This window comes from Musca domestica, unplaced genomic scaffold, assembly GCF_030504385.1.
Source record: "Musca domestica strain aabys unplaced genomic scaffold, Musca_domestica.polishedcontigs.V.1.1 34, whole genome shotgun sequence".
NCBI lineage: Eukaryota > Metazoa > Arthropoda > Insecta > Diptera > Muscidae > Musca > Musca domestica.
Window position 1 is genome coordinate 7553800 of NW_026712313.1, and position 19768 is coordinate 7573567.

Genomic DNA, 19768 nt, shown 5'->3' on the forward strand with positions numbered 1-19768 from the left:
AAAGCGGAAAGAAAACGTAAGGAAAAATATTTTCTTCTAAAAAAAAATACACATCAAGGTCTCATTCCTATGCAAAGCTAAACGAAAAGCTAGAGCAGCGATGAAATATAACCCAAAGATGCTGTTGATGCTGCAGATGATGGCAGTGACGACGTTCGTTCGGTCCGCCGGTAAAACAAATGGTGTAAACATTTGGTGTGAAGAAAAAAAGACCAGATGAAGTTTTTGAAATCCCATGCATCTCAAGTAAATCTTAACAACAAAGTACGATGTTTATTTGTCTGTCTGTCTGTCAGTCGGTCGGTAGGTTGGTACATGTAAATGTGTGTACATTCGCTTCTCGTTACAATGAATGGGAATGGAATTCTTTTTTTTTTTTTTTTTTGAAAATTGAAAGAAAACAAAACGCATTTCTATGCGCTCAACTTGAACTTCTGTGCGATACCGCTCCCAAATCAAACGAAGTGAATACAAACAAGAACAACAATAATAAACAACATTTGAATAAACGACGTCAGCATTGGTATTTTGTGAGACCACTGTACACAATATACAGTGGTTCACGGATGGGTAGATTTTTTTCTGAAATTTCCAACATCATTTGTCGTCTTTAGGTGGAAAACGTGCTACAGGTCTTTTATCGGCTGAATCGACTTACTAAAAAATTCTGCCTCTCCGGGAACAATTGTCTACTACAATAATTATTACTTATTTCAATTTTACCAAATTCAAAGCACCAAGGGAAAATGTGGCTAGGAAGTGCCGAATATCGGTGGGTACTGTTCTGTAGAAATCTTGAACCTATGTGGAACTATGGTGGTAGAAACCATTATGTGCTACAAATTCCGATAGAAAATGTAGCCTAAATCGTTGAAATAGCTAATGTCAGGAGGTATCTTTATATAGGGGCTATAGGAAAACGTGAACCTGTATATACAATGTTCTGTCTCCGGTTCTAGAACCCATTAAAAACAACAAACACCAAGTTTTGGTTATAGAAAATGTGACTTCAATCGTCAAAATACCGAAAGTATCGTAATATGGGTGCTATAGTAAAAAGTGGTCATATGCAGACTATGTTCAGGGGTAGAACCTGTTATAAACAACTTTCAAACAATTCCCTTTCAAAATTAGTGTAAAATCATCAAAATACCGAATATCGGGAAGTACTGAGCATTACAGTAAACCGTTGACCGATACAGACAATGTTCAGCCATCGGACGAATTGAGATAGAAGGCTAAAATTTGCACACATGTTTATTTTGTCAGTAGGCAGATTAACTTCGTAAATTGGCCATGTATGTCCACGTTTTCATATAGCCCCCATATAACGGTACCTCCCGATATTCGGTATTTTGATTATTTTAACGACATTATTCACCGGAATTATTTCATATTTGGCATTAGAAGTTCGAAATGAATACTACAGCCTGAGACAAAAAAAAAATTGTCTGTGCAGGTCCACGTCTTCATATAGCCCCCATATAACGGTACCTCCCGATATTCGGTATTTTGATAATTTTAGCGACATTATTCACCGGAATTGTTTCATATTTGGCATTAGAAGTTCGAAATGAATACTACAGCCTGAGACAAAAAATTGTCTGTGCAGGTCCACGTCTTCGTATAGCCCCCATATAACGGTACCTTCCAATATTCGGTATTTTGATGATTTTAGCGTCATTATTCACCGTAGTAGTTTCAAATTACGTATTTAGAATTCGTAATGGGAACTACAGTCCCTGACAGAAAATTGCCTATGCAGGTCCAGGTATTCGTATAGGCCCCATATATCAGTACCTCCTTACATTCGGTATTTTGACGATTTTTTGGTACAATACTCACCGAAATTGTTTGAGATGTCGAATTTGCAGTTCGTAATGGAAGCTACAGCCTGTGACAGAAAATTGTCTATACAGGTCCAGGTCTTCTATATAACGGTACCTCCTAGCTCCTATATAACGGTACCTCCCTATGTACGGTATTTTGATGATTTTGGCTACTTTATTCACCGTTTATTTCAAGTTTCGAATTTGAATATGGTAATGGCTTGTGACAAACAATGTCTATATAGGTGCACGTCGTACAGGCCCTATTATAAATTCTAAATGGTGGAGGGTATTCAAATTTCGGCCCGGCCGAACATACCGCTTTTTAACTTGTTTTAAAAAAGTTTAAGCTCCGTGGATTCCGAAAACAATTTCCCGATTAGAGCTTTGTGGGTCCTCAACAAAATTACTTAAATCCACGATCAAAGCATTATGGGTTCAAGATGACAGTTCTCATCAGTTCCTCATAAAAATCCTCACAAGTTTCACAATTACACATGTCCTAGAAATCTTATTTTAATCCACGATTACTAATCTATGCGTTCTTAAAACATCAACAAGCACGGTTTCAGCGTTGTGCTTCTATCGAAAAATATTCTCATATCCACAATCCCTACTTTGTGGGTCAACACAAACATTTTTTTAAAAATTTTTTTGGAGTACCCTTAAAAAACCCATGACTTTAACTCTGCGGATTTCTGAAAAATAAAAATGTTTAAAAAAAGTTCTTGAGAAAATATTTGTACACAAGTTAAAATTTATAAGTCGGTTTAGTCGACATATGTACACCCTCAGCCCATGTCTATTTATTTAAATATATTTTGACTTGCGTTAGGATTATTCAAACTGTTGACTGAGTGAGCCAAATGGACAATATTTGGTGTCTGACCTAAGTCCGACCTATACCAGGTATCGACCATATCGACAACTTCCTTCACTTTGTATAAGATATGTGATAATTTTTGGAAAATGTTGATGTGTAGTTCGAGACATTGTGGAACAAAGTATTTCATCTCATAAAGTACTGATAACAAGTAAAAAAGCTGTTGAATACCCTCCACTATTTGGAACGAATTTGGCAATTCTCAAAAACAAAAAAATCCGTTAAAAATTCTGTTAAAATCTTAAAAATACCGAATGTTGCTATTTTATTAGGGTCTATACGACGACTTGAACCTGTGTAGGTAACATTTGTCATAAGCCATTACAATATTCAAATGCGAAACTTATAAAAAATCGGTTATAATGTCGATAAAATCAAAATACCGAATATCGGGAGGTACCGTTATATGAGGGCTATACGAAGACGTGGACATGTACAGACAATTTTCTGTCGTAGGCTGTTGTATCCATTACGAACTTCCAATATCAAATTTGAAATAATTCTGGTGAAAAATGTCCCTAAAATCATTAAAATACCGAATATCGGGAGGTACCGCTATATAGGGGCTCTACGAAGACGAGGACCTACACAGACAAATTTCTGTCTTAGGCTTTAGTATTCATTATGGACTTCAAATACCAAATTTGAAACAATACCGGTGAATAAATTCGCTAAAATCATCAAAATACTGAATATCGGGACGTATCGTGGACCTGCACAGACAATTTTCTGTCATAGGCTGTAGTATCCATTACGAACTTCAAATTCCAAATTTGAAACTATTCCGGTCAATAATGTCGCTAAATAATAACCGAATATCGGGAGGTACCGTTATATGGGGGTTATACCAAAACGTGGACCTACATGGCCCATTTTATATAATACCAAAAGTCCTGCAGACATAACATACAATAAAGCAAAATTTTATCAATCTACTTCAATTCGTTCGGAAGCTAGAGTTATTTCCACAGACGGATAGACGGACGGGCATCGCTAAATCGACATAGAATTTTATGCTGATCAAGAATATATAAAGTTTGTAGGGTCGAAAATATGTATTTCGAGGTGTTACAAATGGAATGACAAACTTAATATACCCTCCATACTATCGTGGAGGGTATAAAAATGGGTATAAATATATATTTTTGAGTTCACAATGGGTCTTTGAAAAAATATAAAAACCCACGACGTGTTCTCATAAAAAGTCGACAATTGAGACTTGAAAACTTATTTTTTAAAAAACTAATTTTAAAAATCCACGTTGGGTATTTAAGGTATTTTTTTCTTAAGCCACGACTTTCCTTGAAAAAATATATTTCTAAAAAATGCCAATGGGTCTTTGAGAACATATCTTAAAAAATCCACTGCGGGTCCTTACAAACATTTTTAAAAAATTACGGTGGGCCACGATTACCACAAAAAAAATCACAATGGGTCCGGGAATGTATTTTTCAATAATTCCGTGAGTCCTAGAAAATATATATTTTTAAAAATCCGCGATTTTAACTCTTAAAAAAAACATTACTAAAAATCCACGACGAACCCTTGGCAAGAAAATTTTCCAAAACCCACGATTTAATTTGAATTCCGTGGATCCTAGACAAAATATATCTAAAAAAGTCGATTTCAACAACGTAAGTCCCTGAGGTCCTACATGGCCCTTTTCAAAAATTAATGGTTTAACTTTGTGGGTTCCTTATAAAATAATTTTAAAAATCCGCTATTAATGCTCCAATGGCTGTCGAAAAAATATTAATTTGAAATCCAACATTTTGGGTATGTAAGTCCTTGGCAAATATATTTAAAACCCGATATTTATAGCTCTCTGGGTCCTTAAAAAATATTCTTTAATAACTTCCGAGTATGGCACAGTAGGACCTTGGCCAATTTAAAAAAATTACCAAAAATATATATTATAAGAAAATTTAAATATCCACAATGAGTTCTCTACTTTTTTTTCAATTCCACAATGCAGCCTTGAGAATTTTCTTTTTGAAACCTAACTTTTAAAATTCTAGATGGGTCCTTAAGTAAAAATTGTCCGTCCTTAAAAAATGGTTTTAAAAATCCATGATTGGTCCTATATAAATTTTTTTTAAAAAACACGATTTCATTTCCATTTCAAAACTGTAGATCCTTGTCAATAGAAGACCTATAGACGGTCTTTTTTTCAATAGAAGACCTATAGACGGTCTTCTATCCAGAGGAGCTGAAGAATGAATCCTTTGTACAGAAGACCTTTTGGGAGGGTTTATTTTTATAGAAGACCGGTATAAGGAATTGTACCTATAAAGCACCTGTGAGGATCATAAATCTATAGAAGACACATATACCCATAGAAGAACTTAAAAAAAGATATTTCATTAATCCCGCTAGAGGCCATCCTTGTATGCCTTCAGAGACCCTTTGCAGTTCTTCTGTAGCAAAATCTCCATAATTCCTCTCCCTCACCTAACCCACTGTGCCCCGGGTGAAACCAATAATAACAACAAAAAATAGCGGCAATAAACAACGTTCAAATGTAAAGTGTGATACGAGCGTTGCAAGGCGATGAGAACAAAATACATATCCAACGTGCCGTACTGCCCCCATTGGAGCCCCGTAACAAACAAACAAAAAAAAAAACGCTTCCACTGCAACCGGCCAACTCTGCTGCTACTTCGATGTGGAGTAAACTAAAACGCTTACGCTTAAAATATTGTAATGCAAACATTACCCAGGAGGAGTCTCGGGAGTCATTGTTTCTTCTAACCAAAAATAACAATAACAAATCGAATAAAAGAACAACAAGAACGACGACGAAAAACAAAGAGAAAAATGTGCCATAAGCGCACGTTTCGATATTTGCTTTTAATGCTGCTGCTGCTGCTGTTTATCTTATTGCTCCTCTTCGTTTGCTATTGATGTTGTTGTTGTTGCTTTCAACCATCTTCTTATGCTTATTGTGATTTGTTTTTATTTTCTATTTCTTAAACTTTTACACATTGCCTTCATCTTCTGCTTCTTCTTCATTTTATTTTCTTTGCGCTTGTTCTGTGGCTGTTGTTGTGTTTTGTTCCACCGAGTTTCTGGCTGTCTTCTAAACAAAAGATATGAACGCTCAGTTAAAATAAATAACGATGCAAACAACACAACATGGAAAACGCCACAGCAGCGGCAGCAGCTAGTGAGTTACATACAACCCAACGAACGACCAAACGACAGACGGACAGTCACACCAACCAACAATCCAACCAAACAACTTGCCCACAAACATAGCTACAAACATTTGAAGAAAACCCACCATCCAACCAGCCACCCATCCCCAAAAGAATTCTTTTGCGCTCAGGTTAATTCAGCTGGTGCTGGAGCTGCTCTCGCTCAAGTCAAGTACGAACAAAACGACGTTTCGTTCGGTCGCCATCGCCATCACCATCACTCTGTTGCTGTGTTTGTTGTTGTTCGGTTGTTCTGTTAATACTCTTTGCTCCACTGCACAACGAAATGTTGTTGCTTGCTTTCAATGAGTTGGAGAGAACTAGAGTTCGCTCTGAGCTTAATTTGTTTGTTTCTCAGAGTACAGCATAGAATGATTTCGTTGTTGTTGTTGGCTGAGAAGGTTGCTGTGGGGTCATAATAATGGCTTGGCATATTTGTTAGCATAACTCTGAACAAAAACTCGCTCACTTACTCCTGGTGGAGTAGTCCAAACGAACACACAAACACACTTATTGTTTGCTTTCTCTGGTTCTCATTTTTTGTTGTACTAAACATTATTCGTTGTACTACTAGTTCGGTTACATTAAAGATGTCGCTACAAAAGTGAATTGGGGAAGGTGTCCCACGTTAATGCATGCTGATGTGAACGGGAGACAGATCTACAAGGAATTTCAAACGTAGAGAGTTCCACAGAAGCAAAAAAGTGGAAATTTTGAAAATTATACATTCTGCCACCAATAAATACCTACCAAACGGCTTCGTAGCGCCTTCTTTTAGCATAAACAGATCATAAAAAGATAGTTCTTATCAAATTTTCGACGAAAGCTAATAAATACTTGCAAAAAAGTCATATAATGGGCTTGTAAACAAGTTTTGAGGCAATAACTACTTACCTAACGGCATACTTACTCTTTATTTCAACATGGACATATCAAATAAGTTAAAGAGAGAGAATATGGGTGAAAATTCAAAACGAATTAAGATAGGAAGCTAAAATTTTTGCACAGGCCAGCCTTATATCTGCAGGCAGAGGTCAAGTTTGAAGATGGGCTATATCGGTCCACGGTATTGTATAGCCCCCATATAACGAAATACGGTATTTTGATGATTTCAGCCACATTTTTAAATGGAATTGTCTGAAAATTCACACAAGGAGTTCCTAATAAGTAGTTTACCCCCTGAAAGATTCTTCTCTATATATGTTCAGGATATCGTATATTTCCGATATTCGGTATTTTGATGATTGTAGCCAAAATTTTCAATGGAATTGTCTGAAAGTGCACACAGGGAGTTCCTTCTGAGCACTTTAACCCCTGGAAGAGAATTGTCTACATTGGTCCACGATATCGTATAGCTCTCATACAATGATACCCCCCGATATTCGATATTTTGATGATTTTAGGGACATTATTTACCGGAATTGTTTTAAATTTCCTATTTATACTTCGTAATGGGTATTGCGTATGTAGGTCCACGCCTTCGTATAGATCCCATATAACGATACCTCCCGCTATTCGGTATTTTGATGATTTTAGGGACATTATTTACCGGAATTGTTTCAAATTTCGTATTTGAAGCTAGTAATGGGTACTACAGCCAATGACAAAAAGCATTTATGCAGGACCACATCTTCGCAAAGCCCATATATAGCGGTTTCCCTTTAATAGGTACCTTTTGGCCGTTTTTTTCTGACATTTTTTAATTTCCTTCGGGTTCGGTGGAGGGTATTAAAAGTTCGGCCCGGCCAAACTTAGCTGCTTCTTACTTGTTTTTTTTTTCTTTCTTGTTTTATTTTGGCTTGAGGTCAGTAGAATAAAAAACAATTAATTTTGTTTCATCATTTTATTTCCAATATTTCGATCGGCATCGACGATCTTCATCAGGGATTGAAATTTGTTTATATTCTTAAAAACAAATTCACTTCCACATCACTTTACAGAGATTTTTTTTTTTTTCCAAAATATCCCAAACATATGGGATTGAGGTCCGGCGATTGAAGCGGTGAATTAAGTTGTGTTGGAGCATTATAAAGATGCCAGTCTCGGACTACATGAGCTGTATGTTTCAGTTCAATACATTGAGGCTCGAAACCCAAATTATGTTCTTCTAGTATGCTCATAAAAAGGTGGCGCAAAAGTAAACTTCCGAGGTTTTTAGGCTGTAAAAACGTTGATTATTCCTGTGGATTATTTTTATTTGGTCTTAGTTTTTCTGCATCAAGTCAACAATATGATGTCATGTAAATGGCAGCCGCCACAAATTGAGCCCTTTTTATGGCATTATCCATCACTTTTCCCAAAACTTCCGGCGATAGGTCCTCAGATTCTTGGCATATATTGTCTTTAAGAGATGAAAGAGTCTGAGACCTGTTGACATAAGCCCGCAACTTCAGAAAGCCCCACAAAAAGAAGTCTGCAGCAGTCAAATGATGCGATCTTGCTGGCCGGTGCAAATCGAATACCGATTGTGGCACGTGCAGTATGTACCGTTGATCTCTATTGTCAGAACCACATGTCCTTCAATCCCAACTCATCAAGTTGCGACAACAAGAAGTCGTTTATTTTTGTAATGTAGCGCTCACCATTCACAGTAACCGTTTAGCCCACGACATCTTCGAAGAAAAAAGGTCCGATAACTCCTCAAGTAACCATACAGTAACTTTGAGCGGGAGTAATGGCTCTTCGTGGGTTACACACGGATTTTCAGTGCCCCAGAAGTTTAAATTTTTCTTATTTTCGTTCCCACTAAGATGGAAATGGGCCTCGTCACTTAGATCATTTTTGATGAAAAATCATCTTCTTCTTGGTGGTGATTGAAAATGACTAACAGTTGGTGCACCATCTGTACCTTGTACGGAAACGTCTTCAAATCTTGTACCAAAATTCGCTGTAAAGACTGATACCCATTTGCTTTGCACGTCGTCTGGTAGATGTCGACGGCGCTTCCATGACATCCTCAGCTACAGCAGCAATATACTCTGCAAAACGTATACTCCGGGGACTGCCACGTCTGGCAGCATCTTTTGTTGTGCCGCAGTGTAGGCGTTGGCCGGCAAGGAAATCTGCCACGAAATTCACGTAGTGTCAATGGCACCAACCGATTATTGGTCAAATAAATAGTCACCAATATTCCGTGTTCTGGAACAGTGTAGCGTAACATCATTTATTAACGTGTATTTCGCATGTGTTTACTAATCCAATCGGCCAATCGTAAAATATATAGCATTTTCTGATAGGAGGAGAATTTTTGCGCCACCCGTTATAAATATCGGTCCATAGTCTTTCCGGGAAAACTAAATCCCCAACACCACCTTGTTTAACTGTAGGATTTTATATTTTTGGGATCTAGTGCTGTGTTGGGTTTTCTCCAAGTTTTTGATCGACTTTTACTTCCGAAAATGTTGTAGTTGCATTTGCCAATAATCAATTTCCTTGTCTATATGAAATTTGACAAACTCTAACCGTTTTCAGTTTTTTTCTCCGAAATTATCGGTTTCATACGTGCTACTCTACGTCTAAATCTATTTTCACGTTGCACATTTTTTACAGTTCTCAGATTGACGATTTTGTCTGAACATATTTCCACATATTCCGCCAATATCACCGCACTTATTTTCGGATCCTGACGTACTTTCTTGAGAATACTGCTAACATCTCCTTTGAACAACACTTTCGGTTTACCATATCACGCTTTATTTTCAGTTGTACCACTTTCATTAGAATTTCTTATTACAGGTTACACAGTTGAGTTTGGCGATTTCTCTCTCATGTCCAAAAAGCCTAGGTAAAAATTTTGTGGAACTATATGACATTATTTCAAGAATGCAATGAAAATAAAATATTCAATATACATAGAAAAAAATTCGAATGTAAAATTTATGTTCTCTCCGAAGGGGCAATTTATATATTTGGCGTAGTAGGAACATCGTATTTTTTGTAAATTATTAGATCTATATATTATTATTATTATTATTTTTATTATTATTATTATTATTATTATTATTATTATTATTATTATCATTATTATTATTATTATTATTATTATTATTATTATTATTATTATTATTATTATTATTATTATTATTATTATTATTATTATTATTATTATTATTATTATTATTATTATTATTATTATTATTATTATTATTATTATTATTATTATTATTATTATTATTATTATTATTATTATTGTTATTATTATTATTATTATTATTATTATTATTATTATTATTATTATTATTATTATTATTATTATTATTTACATTATTTACATTATTTACATTATTATTTTTATTATTATTCAAATCAGAAATTCAAATCTTTAAAAAGGATACACATTGTTGTTGCTGCTTTCGTTATAGGACGTTACAGTGCAGTGGTGCTGCGGTACTGCTGTAGAATTATTTTTATTATTGTTGTTGCCATACTTCATTCTTGGTGTTTTGTGTTGTTGTTCTTGTGCGACCCCATAAGAATATGCTGCAACTACATGGACGACATCAACAACAACAAATTCCTTTAACGAAAATAATATAAAAATAAAATTTGTAAACAAACTATAAAAATGTGTGTTGTATGTCTGTTCATGTTTCAATACTTCTGTTTGTTCGTCTGCCAATCTGTCCATCCATCCATTCATCTCCGTGGCTGTCCCTTCTTCAGCATTTGGGACCTTCTGTAGGTAATTATTCTCACCTCTCAGTTGACATATGCTCTCTTAGGATTGTATCTCAGAGTTTTTTTCAGAGAGAATAATGTTGCTTGGGCGCTCTCTCTCTCCTAAAATAACTCTCATAGATACGCACACGCACACCACCATGTGTACACAAATCAATACTCAAAAAAACACCAAAAGTGTTGTAAATGTTTGCATTACAACGGAAAACGCCAAGAAGGATTTCATGTAAAAATCTCCACATCGGCGATAGTAATGTGGTTTAATTTTAAAAAAAAAATCGTTACTTCCCCGAAAGCCGAAATTGGTCTGTTAAATTCCACAAATGTCTTGGTTCATTATTATTTGAGTACTTTTTATAAAAAAAATTCTTATTGCACTGTTGAGCTCGATTTTCTTCGTTTTCGTCCTGAAATACCACACGTTCGAAAAAAATCGGTTACTACAGCCTACGACAGAGAATTGTCTGTACACGTCCACATCTTCGTATAGCCCCCATATAACGACACCTCTCGATATTCGGAATTTCGATGATTTTACTCACCGATTTTTTTTCAAGTTTCACATTTGAATGTTGTAATGACTTATGATAGAAGTTGCCTATGCAGGTCCACGTCGTCGGATAGACCCTAATATAACGGCTACCTTTTGTATTTTTAAAATGTTAATAGAATTTTTAAGTGATTTATTTATTTATTATTTTTTTTTTTTTTTTTTGACTATTGCCAAATTCGTTCCAAATGGTGGAGGGTATTGAAAGTTCGGCCCGGTTGAACTTACAGCTTTTTTACTTGTTATAACAGATCTTGTGTTGATGCAAACATTGAGATGTAACAAGTTTGAATGGAATAGGATGTTAATTTCGTATTTTATGAGCTTCATGAATATTCAAAATTGTTGGGGTAGGTACCAGAAGGAGTGAACCAATATATTCCACCTTCACAGCAGATCTTGTGTTAGCAGAAATAATGGGATGCGTGAAATATGGAAATTACTTTTATAATCGTTTTGGTAATACAAAACTTCGAACCTTTGTGGGAGAGGTATCAAAAGAAATGGTCCGATCCCTACCACGGACCGATTTCGTCCGTCGTCACACACAACCTTGGTTTAATTAAAAATATAATGTGTAATTTGAAGACAATCGGACTCTAACGTCACATTTTATAAAAGTGATATATTTATACGAAATTTTGACCCATTGTGGAGGAGGTACTTGATGTATTTTGGCCCATTCCCGGCGAAGCGCTTGCTCCAGATGATGGTATTTTTTAGTGCCAACCTTGCTTTCCAAAATACTCCAGACACAATAGTCCAACGGATTGGTATCCGGGTTTTTTGGTGGCCACTGTGCGCTGGAAATGAAGCGAGGAACCTCATTTTGTAACCATTTTTGTGTGGCGCGTGCTGAGTGCGATGGTGCTGAGTGCTATTGGAATGTCTAAGATCTGCGGCCAAAATGTTTGCCAAAGTGTTAAATACACCGTCCAGAATATTTTCTCGATAATATTTGGCATTTGATGCCAAGGTCGGTTAATACGAGCGGAGAGAGACCATCTGCTGTTATAGCGGCCCACACCATCACCATGGCCGGCGCTTGAGTTGTGGTGGGCAAGCGAAGGTGCCAATTTTCAGCAGACCCCTTTGGCACGTAAACACGATCGTTTTGTTTGTTTACAACGAATGTTTTCTCATCGGAGAAAACCAAATTCGGCAGTTTACCACTACTCGGCCAAGCAAAGTAGCTCTTTTGAGTCTATTTTCTATCTATAGCGGTGTAAGTTCTTGCACTTTTTGGAATTTCAATGGCTTTAACCCGAGCTCATTTTCCAATATTTACCGAATGGAATATTGCGACATGTTCAGCTCACGAGCCATTTTTCGGCCACTGCGACGTGGCTTTCGATCAAGTCGATTCTTTACTTTTCGAACCAATGCTGCTGTTATTGCTGTTTTCTTCCGTCTACTTCCTTGTCGTCGGGCTACGTTAGAAGTACCACGGCAATGGTAGGAAACACATAAGATTTATTCACGTTTAAATCCTGGAGTGCTCTAACGATAGCCACTTGTGGTTTTCCAGCCACATAGGGTAAGTGAACCTAAGTTCGGCATGTCCCAATAGTCGGCAGTTTTGAAATTTAATTTAATTTTTGACCAATTTCACCGAAATTAGAGAAAAGTATTAAAAAATAATCCAAAAACTACTCAAAGAAAAAAAAATAGTTTTGAGTCGGCAGTTGCTTTTATTTGTGCTTTTTGACCAACTTTTCTTAAATAAGGAGGTGTTTTAAATCAGCTATTTGACGTTTTAGATAGCGGGGGCATTTTTGAAAAAAATTTTGGCTATCTAAAGGAAAAAGATCAATTCACAAATATACGGCAAAAAAAGGAAAGAAAAGGTAAATATATAGTTCTTGTAACGATGAACTTGACAATGATACGGAAAACGATACCCTCAAAAACTTAGGATGTGATAACTGTCCGAAATTGTATCATCTACAATGTACAGAACTTAAAAATCGTCGATACGATGAAATTATTGTTTATATGCCAAGCTTGTTAAAATTAAAAAGTTAAACATCAATTAAAAAATCTCCTTAATGAAGATTGATGCCTATGCACCTATGAATTACCTGATTTTATTCCTAATGTTTAAGTTTAAGTTAAACTAAAATCAGTTAAAAACAGTACCTATACTAAAAGACAAAATGAATTCCAAATATTAGAAAGGTACTTTTTTTCTTTTTATTTAATCTCATTTTTATTTTAATTGAAAATTCATACCCTTATGAAGGTAACCATACTATTTATTTTCTACCTTTATTTGGTCTAGAATGATAATTAAATAAAACACTGTTTAAAAACAAAATTAATTTCAAATTTTGGATTAAACTGTGAATTAGTAATATAGCATTGTTTTATACTATTGAAAATAAAAAGAATATACAAAATAATATTTATATTATAACATGCAACTCCAAGAACGTCCATATTTTCCATTACATAGAAAGTAGTGAAAAAATCGCCAAATTGTCAACACTTTACTGTAACAATTCAAGCACTCATCTCTCCATAAATGTGTGACATGAACTCTCTGTGAACTCCCTAACAAACTCTCCCTCTCACACACAATTCCCAATTTTACTCTATCTCACTGTATTTTTTACTCTCCTTATTTATATGTTTCGCTCAATTCTCTGCTTGTGACACAACAGCACTGTGCCTGCACTGGCCACACAAAGCCATCCTCACATTGTATGGCTCCATACAAATTTGACAGTTTTCTCATAAGTCAGTGTCAAAGATTGTATTGTATCTTTAGGTTATACGGACCGTTGTCGTTGTCGTGTTGCCGTGCCGCCGTCGCCGTATTTACCAGTACCGTATTTTTATTCCGTGGTGTGTCGTGTATATTTTATGTTGCATTCGTTTCGTTTGTCCGTTCGTGTGTTTAATCGTTTTTTTGCCGTTGCTTCATCATCAGCATTACAGCTTGTTGGTGGATAAATGTTTGGATGTGGATAGCTGTGAAATGGCTGGCTCTGGCTAGTCCAACGAGAAAAGGAGGATACCAACTCCATACAGCGGCGTTTTGTGGAAAAGAAGAATTCCGAATTCTGGGTGTGCGTTGCGTTTGTGTTTCCTTTGTTGTTTTCTTTTAATTATTTTTTGTGTTTCTTCTCGTATTTATTTGGTATTTCTCTTTTCGTTGTCGTCGTCGGTGTATAAAAAAAAATTATTCTTTTTTTTGTGCTGTAAAGAAATTGAAGAAAGAATGGGAAAAAAGTGAAATGAAGAAGAAAAAAATAGAGAAATAATTTAATTTTTGTTTATTACAAAATAACACAACGAAAAAAAGAAAGAAAGAAAGCAAGAAAATAAATTGAAATAACGAGAAGAAAAACGAAGTGGCTGGAAAATGAAGCTATTATTTTGTTTTAATTAATGTTTAAAGAAAGTTTTTTACCTCTCTCTCTCCCTGTCGGAGTTTCGGAGTTTATTTAAACAAAGAAAAGTATTGAAGTTTGTGTGACCATCTCCAGCCTCAACTCTTGGCCAAGAAGTTACATTTGTATCTCTTAAATAGTTGCTTCTTCGCCTAAGGCCTGGCCCCTGTGTTGTGCCAAATGGAGTTCGCCAAAGAAAAAGTATTCCGGAAATGAAATATTTTCAACGTATGTGTGTGTGCGTGTGTTTGCATTTTTTTATGGCAACTCCGTTCAAGTGTTTTTGCTGTTGTTGTTTTTTTGTGTGTGCCTTGTTCGTTCGTGTTACTACAACTTGGAACCTATAAAAAATGTTTATTTATTTTCTGCTTATTTTTTTTGTATCTACAATTTTAAAAGTTGTGGCGGCTGCGATTTCCAGGAATCCATAAAATGTTCCGTTTAAAAAAAAAAATAATTGGAAACCAGTTTAGGTTGTCCAACCTTCTAATAGTGGATTATTTTACTAATTTCTTGCATGGAGTTCTATACAAATGTATATGTGTGTGTTAAAAAAGAAATAAACCGTCAAATTTTACAACAACAATAGAAGGCATCTTCTGCCCAACCGAATATGAATGAAAACCCCTCAAATATATCCAATATAAAAATATATCCTACCAAAACAAAACTAAATCCAACTGTGTTAAAATTGAGATAAAATTTAAATCTAGCAACCAACCAATAAAAAAAAGAAAACAAGAGGATATATACCAACAACAAAACCCCTAGAACAACAACAACAACAAAAAAGTATCTTAACATCCAGGAATAGTATCTTCTTCTTCTAATCCACAAAGAAAACAAAAATGCCTAGCTAAGAAGAAGCTATTACAACAAGGTAGTATCTGCTGCTTTGGGTTTATTTTTCAAAAGGTACCAGAAAATAAGGCGCATATTTCTTGCCTTGGATATAACTCCGCGAGTGTGTGTGTACATTAGTTTATCTGTGTGTATGTGTGTATTGGTGGCGTACAAGATTAAAGCAATGATGTTTAGCCAGCAGCAGCAGGTACTCATCCTAAAGAAGTAAAATATTCTGCCTTTGGTTTCGTTCGTTCACATTAAAGGTGGAAAAACATATGATTTGAGGGTATTTGGGTTTTCTTGTTTTTCTTCTTCTGTCTTTTTTATTTCGAGGAAATTCAAAATAAAGTCATGGAAAATTTGTTTGTTTTTTCCATGGCATAAATGTGAATGGCTATTGGAATTAGGTGTTGATGTGAGAAAAAATCAAGAAAAATAATCAAAATTTTTGGAAATTAATTTTAAGTGATGAAATTAAATAAGCTTAAAAATAATAAATCTAGAGTTTTATTAAAATTAAAAAGGTCGAAAAAGGAAAAACTAAACTAAATATTAAAAAAAAATAATAAATAAAAATATAATAAAAACAATAAATAAATAATATAAATAAAAAGTAAATAAATAAATAAAAAAAAAAAAAAAAAACAATTAGAACTGAAAGAAAGGTGGAAAAAGTAAAATCATTATAAATCAGCGTTTTATTAAAAATAAAAAAGTCAAAAAAAAGGGAAAAACTTTTAACTGAACTTAAAAAAACACCATTTGAACTAAAAATAAGGCGAAAAAATCAAATCCGTTTAAAAATCGAAAAAGGAAAAGCTTTAACTAAACATAAAAATTTCAAAAAAATAGAACTTCAAAATTAAGATGGAACAAGTAAAATCATTTTGAAAACAGTGTTTTAATTAAAATGAAAAAAAATCTAAAAAGGAAAAACTTGAACCAAATTTAAAAATTACAAAAGAAATAAAAAAAGACAATTAGAACTGAAAGTAAGTTGAAAAAAGTAAAAGCATTTCAATACCAGCGTTTTATTGAAAATAAAAAAGGTCGAAAAAGGAAAAAATTGTAACTAAATTTAAAAGTAAAAAAAAAGAAAAACTATTTAAACTAAAAATAAGGCGATAAAATAAAATCATTTAAACCCAGTGTTTTATTAAAAATAAAAAATCGAAAAAGAAAAACCTCAAATAAACTTGAAAATTTCAAAAAAAAAAAAAAAAAAAAAAATAATTGAAAGAAAGGTTATAAAAAATAAAATCATTTTAAAACCAGTGTTTCATAAAAAATTCGAATAAGGAAAAACTTGAACATAACTTAAACATTAAAAACAAAAAACTATTAGAAAAATTCGAAAAATTATTAGAACTAAAAATCAGGTGAAAAATGTTAAATCATTTTAACATTAAAATAATATTCAATAAATAAAAAAACGAAAAATGTGATTTTGTAATTGTTCGGCTACAACAAAGCAACCATTTTGAAATGAGGCCAGCTTTCTTCAAATTAAAACTCTTTGGAATAATAACATTATAATAAAATAATAATAAATTAAATAAAAACAATTCCTCAAATTAATACTCTTGAAAATAATAACATTTTAATCAAAAAATAATAAACAATAAAAAATTAATGCAACAAATAATTTATTTAAAGCCTTCTTAAAATATTTCCAAGATATGTACCCACCTGGAAGTGACTATGTTGTTGTCTTCCACAAAAAGAGAAAACTGGTTTCTGAACCATGAGAAAGAATTCCAACTGCATCAAGTTATTAAGATAGCAGATAAAACAGAGAAAAACACGTCTATGCAAAGTGGCTATTTAAAGAAATTAAAGACAAATAATAATTAAAATAAAAAACTCTATGAGAATCAAATAATTGAAAAATAATTTATTTAATTATAAAATACAAAGTATGTGTATAAAAATACAAATTGATTACGTGAATTAAATTTAAAACTCTTAAACTCTAAATAACATAAAATAAATAATAAAAATGAAAAAAAAAAAATAAAAATAATTGTAGAAAAATATTAAATTAATATCATAAAATAATTGGAAAATAAATTATTTATTACAAAATACAAAATGTTAGTATAAAAAAACAAATTGATTATATGAATTAAATTCGAAACCCTTAAACTTTAAATGACATAAATTAAATAGTAAAAATGGGGGAAAATAATTTAAATTATAAAAAAAAATAATCATAACATAATGATAATTATTATTTAAACGTAAATTAAATTTGAAAATAAAAAGTGAGATATGTAAACATTAAATATTAAAAACTTGTGACTAAGGATTCAAATCCTTAATAAAATGGACGCCTAAAAAATGTTATGAATGTTAAAAAAAAAACGTTGTAAAATTAAAAGGAAACAAAATAACTATTAAATAAAAAAAAATAATAATAATAAAAAGTACTTCAGATGCCTTTAAAACTAAATGAAGACATATAACTCCAAATCACGCATTTTTTAATAAAATATATTTAATAAAGTATATAAAAATAAATTAAATAATACCTTTGAAATTAAAAACAAAAAAAAAATAAAAAAACATGAAAAATAGCTAACAATATTTAATCAAAAAATTTTAAACTAATCATGAACACATATTAAAAGTTGTTTGAAAAAATACAAATTTTTATATTTCTAAACATTTTGAGGGCATACAAAAATTTGATAACAATTAATTTTTAAGCCGCATAAATTTAATTACGTTTAAAATAAAACTGATAAAATTAAATAATGAAACTGAACCAAAAATAAAGAAAATAATGGTTGTATCGGCTTAAACTCACAATGGACCAACTAAGAGAACATTTTATGAAGAAATAATTCAAAACTCTCTATAATCAACTTTAAAATGAGAACATCAATACAAATCTAAAATTATTGAAAAAAGGTGCGAATTACCCCAAATTAAAATATATGCAAAATAAAACTAACAGCTAATATATAAAGTGCAACAGACACAAAGATATTAAAAAAATCCCTTTGAAAAAAAAGAAATTAATTAAAAAATAGTAATTATAAAAATGTAAAAAATATTTTTTTTTGTTTTGTTTAATACAGACCCTTTTCAGACTTTGTGGAGATACCAATTGAAATAAAATACATTGACTACTGAAACAAGGGAACAACTCTAGTTTAGTAAAAACTCTTAGATTTTTTCGAAATTTTTTCCAGAGGTAGGTATTTTTACCCTGATCCCGGGAAACTATTTTTTTCTTGGGGGACGGACCCGGGACCCCAGATTTTTGACCCAAAAGTCCGGGATCAAGACCCCGCCTGGACCCGGATCCACTTACCCGATATAGACAATATGGGTATCGATTGAAAGCTTATGGAAATACCTATCCAACAAGTGGTCACATGAAGGGGTAAGTTTTCATGGTTCGGAAGTTATAGTCAAATTATCGATTTTTTGGACCCGGATTTTTTATGAAACCTCCAAAAAGTCAAAAAAGGGCCCATTATGGGGGTCAACAAAATTGTTTCCAAATTATAGCTGACACTCTTACCTTTCCAAAATGCTACAATTTGTGCTAATACCTTTTTCGGTTCCAGAGATATGGGTCTTTCCATCCGCATAACCCGATTCTAACCAGTTCATTAAAATTATGTTTTTAATAAAAAAAAGTGTTTATTTCGCGTAGCAGTCGTCGGAATAACAAAAGTTTTCTAAATTTGGCACTTTTTGTAAATAGCCGGCCTTCGGCCGGGGCTTGAGATTTTCACCTATGGGTATGTCCGACCCCGGCTAACGCGAACAAAAGGTTCATAATTTCGGCACTCTTTGTAAATAGCCGGCCTTCGGCCGGGGCTTGAGATTTTCTCCTCTGGGTATGTCCTACACCGGCTAACGCGAACCAAAGTTTTCTAAATTGGATACCTTTTGTAAGTAGCCGGCCTTCGGCCGGGGCTTGAGATTTTCTCCTCTGGGTATGTCCTAAACCGGCTAACGCGAACCAAAGTTTTCTAAATTTGACACTTTTTGTATATAGCCGGCCTTCGGCCGGAGCTTGAGATTTTCTCCTCTGGGTATGTCCCACACCGGCTAACGCGAACCAAAGTTTTCTAAATTTGACACTTTTTGTAAATAGCCGGCCTTCGGCCGGGGCTTGAGATTTTCTTCTCTGGGTATGTCCCACACCGACTAACGCGAACCAAAGTTTTCTAAATTGGATACCTTTTGTAAGTAGCCGGCCTTCGGCCGGGGCTTGAGATTTTCTCCTCTGGGTATGTCCTACACCGGCTAACGCGAACCAAAGATTTCTGAATTTCATTCTTACGCAAAATATACCTTTTTTATTGAAAACATAGTTTTAATGAACTGGTTAGAATCGGGTTATGCGGATGGAAAGACCCATATCTCTGGAC

At 33.7% G+C, this 19768-nt stretch overlaps 1 protein-coding gene across 3 annotated transcripts in view; it reads left to right on the plus strand.

Annotated features, from left to right (window-relative positions):
* LOC109614308 (uncharacterized) overlaps positions 1-19768 on the plus strand; it is a 300749-nt gene that overhangs the window by 238383 nt on the left and 42598 nt on the right. Inside the window, exon 1 of one of the 3 annotated variants that reach the window (XM_059125577.1) lies at positions 13582-14207. The exons of the other annotated variants lie outside the window; for them this stretch is intronic. The gene's annotated coding sequence lies outside the window, so the exon portion shown is untranslated. Of the gene's footprint in view, positions 1-13581; positions 14208-19768 lie in introns of those variants that run through there. 3 annotated transcript variants of the gene reach the window in all.